Consider the following 10,523-nt stretch of genomic DNA (forward strand, 5'->3'; position numbering starts at 1 on the left):
CAGCAGGTTCTTTCTGTACAAGTACGCCTGCAGTGCCCCTATTACCCCTTCTGAAATACTTAACACTCCCCCCCACCCCCCCACCTCACTTGCTCAGTGCCCCTCCTGCCCACCCAGACCGGACCAGCATGAAAGCAGTGGCTGTCTGTGCCATTGCTATGTGACAGTATAGTGACCATGCTCAGTAAATATTTTTTCAGGGACTCAGTTGGTTAAGCGTCTGACTCTTGATCTTAGCTCAGATCACAATTTGTGGGATCTCACGGTTCGTGGGATTGAGTCCTGCATTGGGCTTAGCACGGAACCGTAGCCTGCTTGGGATTCTCTCTCCCTCTCTTTCTCTTCTGCCCCTCCTCTGCTTGCTCTCTCTCTCTCTCTCTCTCTCAAAAATAAATAAATAAACTTTTTAAAAATTTTATTATTTATTTTTGAGAGAGAGACAGAGTACAAGCAGGGGAAAGGCAGAGAGAGAGGGAGACACAGAATCCAAAGTAGGCTTCAGGTTCTGAGCTGTCAGCACGGAGCCCGATGCGGGGCTCAAACTCACGAACAGGGAGATCATGACCTGAGCCACCTAGGCGCCCTAAGGAGTGTTTTTTATAAGGACAGAAGATGGAAGACAGACTGTTCATCAGAACAGAAATGATTACGGATCTGGCACGTAATGATTCCGTGTTAGAATCCTGGCTCCACTGATGATCGGTGTGGGTCCTGGATGAGTAATTTTAAACTCTCTGTGCCTCAGTTTCCTCATTTGTAACAAGAGAGTGATAACAGTATGTTCTTCACAGGGATATTTGGGAAGCAGAGTGTGGTCAGGTTTAAGTAAACCATGAGATCATGGCCTAAGCCAAAGTTGGAAATTTAACCGACCGAGCCACTCAGGCACCCCAATAAATAAATTAAAAAAAATATTTTTTCAGGGTGCCTGGATGGCTCAGTCAGTTATGCATCTGACTGCAGCTGGGGTCATTATCTCACAGTCCGTGGGTTCGAGCCCCGCGTCGGGCTCTGCGCTGACAGCTCAGAACCTGGAGCCTGCTTCGGATTCTGTGTCTCCCTTTCTCTCTGTCCCTACCCCGCATGTGCTCTGTGAGTCTCTCTCCCTCAAAAATAAATTTAAAAAAATATTAAAAAAATATTTTTCCAGTGACAGAATGAATTTGTCATACATAGAGACTGAGGGAAGGAAATCATCAAGGTTAATGGATGCAATTAGCCATGGGTAAAGTAGCCTCCTGACCTAATCGAGAGAGGCCGAAGAGGCTGGGACATTTGTGCCACCTCTGGATCCCTTAGTCATGAACTCCCCCATACACCCTTCCCTTCCTGCATTTCCCTCGAAGCTTCTAGACCTCCCGCAGTGCCTTCCTCACCCACGCCCATTGAAAGAAATTTGGTTTCATGACTGCGAGAGTGTTTCCTCCCCTCTTCCTCACCTCTGCTGTTCTCACCTCTCCCCCAGTCCTTCCCCGCACATCCCACACGTCCTGCCAGCCAACTCAGCTGGAAGAGTCTGCAGCTTCCCTGAGATGTCATCTGTCCTCAGATTCCTTGCTGAGCAGAAGGATTTGAATGACACCCTGAAAGAAGAAATGTCCTGACGTATCAGTGAGACACATCCCAGGCCTGGGTTTCTCTGTCTGCCAAACCAGGCCGTGCTGTGGGTGTGACATGAACAGCTTTGGAGAGGCCCTCCAAGCTTAGTGCCTCTCTCTTTTTTTTTTTTAATGTTTTATTTATTTTTGAGAGAGAGAGTGGCAGAGGAGGGGGGTGGGGGACAGAGGATCTGAGGCGGGCTCCATTCTGACAGCGACGAGCCCAGTGTGGGGCTCAAACTCAAGAACAGCGAGATCATGACCCAGCCGAAGTCGGACGTTCAACGGACTGAGCCACCCAGGCGTCCCCGCAGTGCCTTCTTCTGGGGCTAAGACGCGTCTGAAATCATCGCCCTGGAGACGGTGTTAGTTCACCAGAGCGGCCAGCCACGAAGCACCACAGACTGAGTGGCTCAAACAACAACAGAAGCGAAATTTTCTCACGGTTCTGGACGCTAAATATGCAAAGATGGCGGAGCCGGCAGGGGTGGGCTCTTCCGAGGCCTCTCTCCTCGCTCGGCAGACTGTTCCGCATCACTGGTTCAGTTTCTGGGTTCCTGACCAAACCCCCAGTTGCTGCTGCACTTTGCCTCCTGTAGCCACGCGAGTAACTTGGACCCGTGGGATGTAAGCAGAAGTAAGGTGGCCACTTCCGGTCATGTCCTTAAAATGAAACGAATCGCTCCATACCCGCGAGTTGTGTCTTCTCGCACACGTGAGCGCAGGAATTGTGGGGACAGTGGGATGGCTTCGGCCATGCGAGCTGGGATGATGCTCAGAGCTGGGCCAGACGAAAGTTGGGACCTTTGACCTCTTAAAATGGGGCCACCCAACCACTGGGGGGGGGGGGCGGGGGGTATGTGTGTGTGAAATAAATGTCTTCCGAAGCATTCTGTTCTGGACTCTCTTTGTTGTTCAGTCCAAACTCTACTGCAGACGGCTCTAAAAAGCAAAAATATAGGGGCGCCTGGGTGGCGCAGTCGGTTAAGCGTCCGACTTCAGCCGGGTCACGATCTCGCGGTCCGTGAGTTCGAGCCCCGCGTCGGGCTCTGGGCTGATGGCTCAGAGCCTGGAGCCTGTTTCCGATTCTGTGTCTCCCTCTCTCTCTCTGCCCCTCCCCTGTTCATGCTCTGTCTCTCTCTGTCCCAAAAATAAATTTAAAAATGTTGGAAAAAAAATTAAAAAGCAAAAATATAGAGTCCCCAAAACTTCAACAATAGAATACAAATAACAATTGAGTCTAAAAATTAAAACATCGGGGTGTCTGGGTGCCTCAGTCGGTTAAGCATCCGACTTCCGCTCAGGTCATGATCTCATGGTTGGTGGGTTCGAGCCCGGAGTCAGTGTCTGTGTGGACAGTTCAGAGCCTGGATACCTGCTTTGGATTCTTTGTCTCTGTCTCTCTCTGCCTCGCCCCTGCTTACGCTCTGTCTCTCTCTCTCTCTCTCTCTCACAAAAATAAACATTAAAAGTTTTAAGAAATAAAATAAAATAAAATGGCATCAAGTAGGTTTTAATAAACACCAGAAAGTTGGGGTGCCTGGGTGGCTCAGTCGGTTAAGCGTCCGACTTCAGCTCAGGTCATAATCTCACGGTCCGTGAGTTTGAGCCCCGCGTCGGGCTCTGCGCTGACAGCTCAGAGCCTGGAGCCTGCTTCAGATTCTGTGTCTCCCTCTCTCTCTGTCCCTCCCCTGCTCATGCTCTGTCTCTCTCTGTTTCAAAAATAAATAAAAACATTTAAAAAAAAAGTTTTAAATAAGCACCAGAAAGTTAATAACATAAGGCACTATACAATGGAGTAAACTAGGAAAGTCACGTGTTTGCCTCCACAGATTAAAAAAACAAAAAATTGACAAAAGCTCCTATTTATGACAAAAGCTCCCAGAAAACTAGGGAGAGAAAGGAACGTCTATAATTTGATAAAGACTCATCTACCACAAACTTCATACTTAATATAGAACCTTAAGTTTATTCCCTCCAAGGACAGTAAGAAGACATAGCTGGCCTCCATCACCACTATTGTTCACTCCTGGGGGTCCTGTTGTTATAAATATTATTATGAATAAAAATATATACATAAGATGTGTCTGGGTGGCTCAGTCGTTTAAGCATCTGACTCTTGGTTTCGGCTCAGGTCATGGTCTCACGGTTTGGTGAATTTGAGCCCCGTGTCGGGTTCTGTGCTGGTAGCATAAACCCTCCTTGGGATTCTGTCTCTCTCTCTCTCCCTCCCTCTCTCTCTGCCCCTCCCCATTTGCACTGTCTCTGTGTCTCTCAAGATAAACTTTTTTAAAAATTTAAAAATAAGTAAATAAATAAATATGTATATAAGGAAAGGGAGGGAGGATGACAGAAGTGTCATTATTTGGATGTGATTTGGCATATTCCATACAGAAAACCCAAACCAGGTGCCTGGGGGCTCAGTCGGTTAAGTGTCCGACTCTTGGTTTTGGCTCAGGTCATGATCTCACAGTCCGTGGGATCAAGCCCCAAGTCAGGCTCTGCACTGACAGCGTGGATCCTGCTTGGCATTCTCTCTCTCTCTCTCTCTCTCTCTCTCTCTGCCACTCCTCTGCTCATGCTCTCTCTCTCTCAGAATAAATAAGCTTCTAAATAAATAAAACCATCTTTAAAAAAATTATAAAGGAATCTAGGTACTCACCCATCCATTCACAAGACATTTATGAAGAAAAAAAAATGTAATGTTATTAAAGGACGCAAAAGAAATCAAACAAACGGGGAGGTAAGCCATGTTTAGGAATGCAACAATTAATATTATTCAGATGGCTCTTCCACCTGAATCAATCTATAAATTCAAGCAAGCCCAAATTCCAGAAATATTTTTTTCTGAGAAACGATAACTCGATTCAAAAAAAAAAAAACAACGCATGTTTAAGAATCAGTACCCACAAGTAGATGAGAATTGGCCAAAGGCGGGGGCTGGGTGGGGATCTTCTGAATCAGATAAGATACACTAACAAGCTAGAGTTTACAAAAGAAGGCAAAGACGGTATGCTACACGAACAGACAAACTGATCAAAGGAACAGAACGGAGAGGCCAGAATTAGACACATGTATCTGAAAGGACCAGTGATTTTTTTTCAGAATAAGTGGCCTAATCAGAAGGGAAGACACGGATTGCTAAAGGATATTGGGAAAACTGGCTCCTTACAAGAAAAGTGGGTTCCCTCCCTCTCACCATAATACAAAGGCCAAATGAATGGATTAAAGACCTAAATATTAAAGCTAAAGCTATAAAGCTAGTATATTACTTTCCCAGCCCTGCCAGCACAAAGTACCGGAAACTGGGTGGCTTAACCTAACAGAAACATATTGTGTCCCAATTCTGGAAGCTAGAAGTCCAAAATCAAGGTGTCAGCAGGGCCATGTTCCCTCTGAAACCTGCAGGGAATCCTTCTTTGCCTCTTCTTAGCTTTTACTGGTTTGCTGGCGATGTCTGAAGTTCCACGGCTTGCAGCCCCATGGCATCCATTTCAGCCTTTCCCCCGCGTGTGTCTATCTTCAAGTGGCTGTCATCTTATAAGACCAGTCACATTGCAGTAGGTGCCTAAGCTACTCCAGTATTACCTCATCTTAATTTAAGTCATTACATCTGCAACTACCCTATTTCCAAATTGGATCATATTCTGGAGTACCAAAGGTTAGAGTTAGAATTTCAGTGTATTTGGGATGGGGGATGTAATTCAACCCATAACAGCTAGTAGAAAAATGTAGAATATCTTTATGACTTTGGAATGAAGAAAGATTCTTAAGCCTAGGGGCGCCTGGGTGGCTCAGCAGGTTAAGGTTACGACTCTCGATTTCGGCTCAGGTCATGATCTCACGGTCGTGAGATCAAGCCCCAAGTCACGCTCTGCAGTGAGCGTGGAGTTGGCTTTGGTTTCTCTCTCCCTCTTTCTGCCCCTCTCCTGCTCACACACATGCTCTCTCTCAAGATAAATCAATAAACATTTTTTTTAAAGATTCTTAAATCTAGAAAACATAAGCTACATGATGAAAATGAGACGCCCATGACGTATTAAAATTAAAGATTTCTCCCGAACAAAGACATAACCGAAAAATTTAACTAATGAGGGAAAGACTGGGAGAAGATATTTTCGGCTTCAAAAGAAAAAAGTGATTAATCTCCAGAATAAACAAAATCCTGCAAATATTTCAGAATGGAAAATCAACCGAAAAAAAAAACTGGCAAAAAATATGAATAGACAATTAACACAAAAGAAAATCCAAATGGCTGACAAGTCTGAAGAGATGCTCAACCCCATTCATAATCAGTTAGGAAATGACAACATGCTGGTTTAAATCCATCAGAGTAGCCAAATTGAGAAGCTCAGAGAGGAAATAAAATCAAAATTTTAAATTTTAAAAATTACATAGAAGCTCGGAAAGGAACTAGTGGAACCAGGGGACCTAAGCTAGAGGAAGTTAGTGAAGACACGTGTTATTTGGAACTAACACGCCCCTCCAGTTGGTATAATTCAGTATGTATATTCTATGATCCAGCAATCTCAACCTTAGATGGATAATCCAGAAAAACTCTCACACAAGTCCTAGAGGATACAATTGCAAGACTGATGAAGTATTATTTGTAGTAGCAAAGAATTCAAGGCAATGTAGATCTTCATTAGCCAGTGAATAGAGATGGTGAGCTATGCAGCAATCAGAAGCAATGAATCAGGGGCACCTGGCTGGCTCAGTCGGTAAAGCATACAACTCTTAATCTTCGGGTTGTGAATTTGATCCCCGAGTTGGGTGTAGCGATTACTTAAAAATAAATAAAATCTGGGGCTCCTGGGTGAAGCATCTGACTTCGGCTCAGGGCATGAACTCATGGTTCATGAGTTCGAGCCCCCATGGGGCTCTGCACTGGTGGTATGGAGCCTGCTTGGAATTCTCTCTCTCTCTTTCTCTCTCTCTCTCTCTCTCTCTGCCCCTTCCCTACCTGTGTATTTGTGCTCTCTCTCAAACTAAATACATAAACTTAAAAAATAAATAAATAAAATCTTAAAAAAAAATTTTAAACGCTTATTTATTTTTGGGAGAGAGAGACAGAGATAGAGCAAGAGCAGGGAGGGGCAGAGAGAGAGGGAGACACAGAATCTGACGCAGGCTCCAGGCTCTGAGATGTCAGCACAGAGCATGACACAGGGCTCGAACCCACGAACTGAGATCATGACCTGAGCCAAAGTCGGATACCTAACCGACTGAGCCACCCAGGTGCCCCAATAAATAAAATCTTTTTAAAAACAAGCCATGGGGGGCGTCTGGGGGGCACAGTCGGTTGAGCGTCCGACTACAGCCAGGTCACCATCTCGCGGTCCGTGAGTTCGAGCCCCGCGTCAGGCTCTGGGCTGATGGCTCAGAGCCTGGAGCCTGTTTCCGATTCTGTGTCTCCCTCTCTCTCTGCCCCTCCCCTGTTCATGCTCTGTCTCTCTCTGTCCCAAAAATAAATAAACGTTGAAAAAAAATGTTTTAAAAAGAAGCCATGGACCAGACATATAAATAATAACATGATATGGTCTTAAAACAATATTGAGCATGGGAATGCAAGCTGGTGCAGCCACTCTGGAAAACAGTATGGAGGTTCCTCAAAAAACTAGAAATAGAACTACCCTACGATCCAGCAATTGCACTACAAGGTATTTACCCAAGGGATACAGGTATACTGTTTCAAAGGGGCACATGCACCCCAATGTTTACAGCAGCACTATCAACAATGGCCAACGTATGGAAAGAGACCAAATGTCCATCGATGGATGAACGGATAAAGAAGATGTGGTATATATATATATATATATATATATATATATATTCACACACACACACACACACACACACACACACACACAATGGAGTATTACTTGGCAATCAAAAAGAATGAAATCTTGCCATTTGCAACACTGTGAATAGAACTGGAGGGTATTATGCTAAGTAAAATTAGTCAGAGAAAGACAAAAATCATATGACTTCACTCATAGGAAGATTTTAAGAGACAACACAGATGAACATAAGGGAAGGGAAGCAAAAATAATATAGAAACAGGGAGGGGGACAAAACAGAAGAGACTCATTAATATGGAGAACAAACTGAGGCTTCCTGGGGGGAGGTTGTGGGAGGGGGGAAGGGCTAAATAGGTAAAGGGCACTAAGGAATCTACTCCTGAAATCATTGTTGCACTATATGCTAACTAATTTGGATATAAATTTTTAAAAATAAAAAATTAAATTAAAAAAAACAACATGGAGCAAAAAGAAATTCATTTAATACCATTTTTGTAAATTAAAAACATATGAAAAACAAAAAAATACATAAAGCACTATACATCTTTTTAGGAATATAGACATATCCAAGAATCAGAAATTAAACACATTAGAAAGTGTGTCTATAAGGTGGAAGAAGAGATAGAAGTAAGAAGGGAGATATGGGAGGAAAAAAATGACACAAAAGAATAGCTTTATACCAGTTACTGCTAACAGTGTGTCAGAAATAAAACAGTATGGGGGACCTGGGTGGCTCAGTCGGCTAAGCGTCCGACTTCGGCTCAGGTCATGATCTTGCGGTTTGTGAGTTCGAGCCCCATTTTGGGCTCTGTGCTGACAGCTCAGAGCCTGTAGCCTGCTTGGGATTCGGTGCCTCCTTCTCTCTCTGCCCCTCCCCCACTTGTTCTCGGTCTCTATCAAAAGTAAATACATGTAAAAAAAATTTTTTTAAAAGAATTGAAACAGTATGGTAAAATCAATTCTCAAGAAAAAAAAAGAAGAATGAATGAATAAATGAGAAATGTTAAGAAAAGGAAGCAATACAAGCAAAAATCATAAGGAAGGAAAACAAAGGATATTTCATACTGAGGAAAGGAATAATTCACTGATGTCATGTTAATATAATAAATCCTCATGCACATAACAATATAACTTCAAAATATATAAAGCAAAACTGATACACCTAACAGAAGAAACTAACATATTGTCACTAATAATGAGAGAGTTTATTATACCTTCCAGAAGGCAAAATATCAAACAGGAAAAAAAAAATAAGGAACAAGAATTAGAGAATTAATAAACTTGCATAGTCAGCTCTCTGATCCCAACAACCAGTATCCTTTAAAACATCCTTTAAAAACATACAGAACACTTCCAAAACAAAACCAAAAAACCTCCACATATTAGGTCAAAAGGGAAATCTCGGCACATTCCTAAGGATTTATATCGTTCAGAACATGTTCATTGAATAAAATTGGCAATCAACTGCAAAAAGACAACCAAAGAACAATCCAGGTACCCATAGGTTCAAAAATACATTTCTAAATAATTGGTGTAAATAATCTGACATTACATTTTTGGGGAACTGAATGACAAAGAAAGCACCCCATACCAAAACCTGGAGAATACAGAATAAACACTAAAATGGAGGGAGGGCAGTGAATCAACAAAGCAGAAATTAACAAAATAACCTTCCCCCCAAATAAGTAGGAAAGATTATCAGCAAACCAAAAGCTGTTTGTTTGTTTTTTTAAGACTGATAAAACTATACAATTTGGGGCAATTGATCCAGAAAAATTAGAGAAGAGACAAATGAATATCAGGAAAACCGAAGAAAATATACCTTCAGATGCAAATGAATCATAAAAAACATCATGCATAAAGTTATGTCAATGAATCTGAAGTCCTAGATAAAATATTATTCTAGGCAAATATAAATTACAAACATTTATCCCAGGAAAAAGCAATAAATCTGAATAAACCAACATCCACAGAAGAAGTTGAAATCATAGAGACCTACCAAAAAGGCATCATGCATGGATGATCTTAAGGTCAACTTCCCCCAAATGTTTCAAGAGCAGGTAACTCCAATATATCACAAGCCATTCCAGATTGCAGAATAATGTAAATGACTTCCCATAAGAATAATGTAGATGGCAGAAAAACTATCTGATCACATTGATAAGTGCATAAAAAGCATTTGCTGAAGGTCAACACCTGCTTTTTAAAAACCTACTAGCAAATCAGAAATAGAATTTGATAAAGGACTTCTACTCGAAATCTGAAAACACCATACCTCATAGTGAAACCTTAGTGTTAATCCTTCAAAACTCTCGGACAACACAAGAATTGTCTATTATCACCACTACCAATAACATTGTATTGAAACTCTTCGCCAAAGGGGAAGGGCTGAGAAATGAGTTATAAACGTTGGAAAGAACTAGACTGGCATTTTGTTACCCTAACAGGATCCTCTAGCCAGGAAAGTATGGAGAATTAGCTGTCTGGCTATTCTAAAACAAGTAAGAGTGAGTTCAACAAAGTAGCCAGATCCAAGATCAGCAGTAAAAATGCAAGAGGAGTAATTGATTAGGGGAAAAAAAAAAGATTCAAGTCATAAATAAATAAGTAAAAATAGTAAAGTCCCAGTGAGTGAACCAGAGAAACATGTACAAGATATCCCAGGAGAAAATCAAACCTATGTCTAAGATGGAAGGCTCAATATTACTAAATCACAAATTCTCCCCCAAATCAATAACTTATTCATTTACAATCCCAATCAAAATCCAAACCATCTGTTATGGAATTGACAAATTCCATCCCACTCCCCATTCCCACTGCAGGACCCACCAGGTTTAGAATCAAGTCAAGGCTCCTTGCTCACCCGAGTCTAGACATTCACTGGGAAACCACGTGTTCTGCTGCCCACCTGCCTCTCTGATTTGAACCCATAAGCAGTTGGTAAACAGAGTAACAATGTCGGCATAACACAAGCATGTTGGTTAATAAGCAATTTTTCTCTGGGAAGTTAATATTTTGAAGCAATCAGTGACAAGCTTTCTCAGAGTTAAAAGGGAAGCCTTGGTGATCAAAGAAGATCTTCACACACACACACACACACACACACACACACACACACACACAC

Source organism: Prionailurus viverrinus, chromosome E2 (genome assembly GCF_022837055.1).
Source record: "Prionailurus viverrinus isolate Anna chromosome E2, UM_Priviv_1.0, whole genome shotgun sequence".
In the NCBI taxonomy this organism is placed as follows: domain Eukaryota; kingdom Metazoa; phylum Chordata; class Mammalia; order Carnivora; family Felidae; genus Prionailurus; species Prionailurus viverrinus.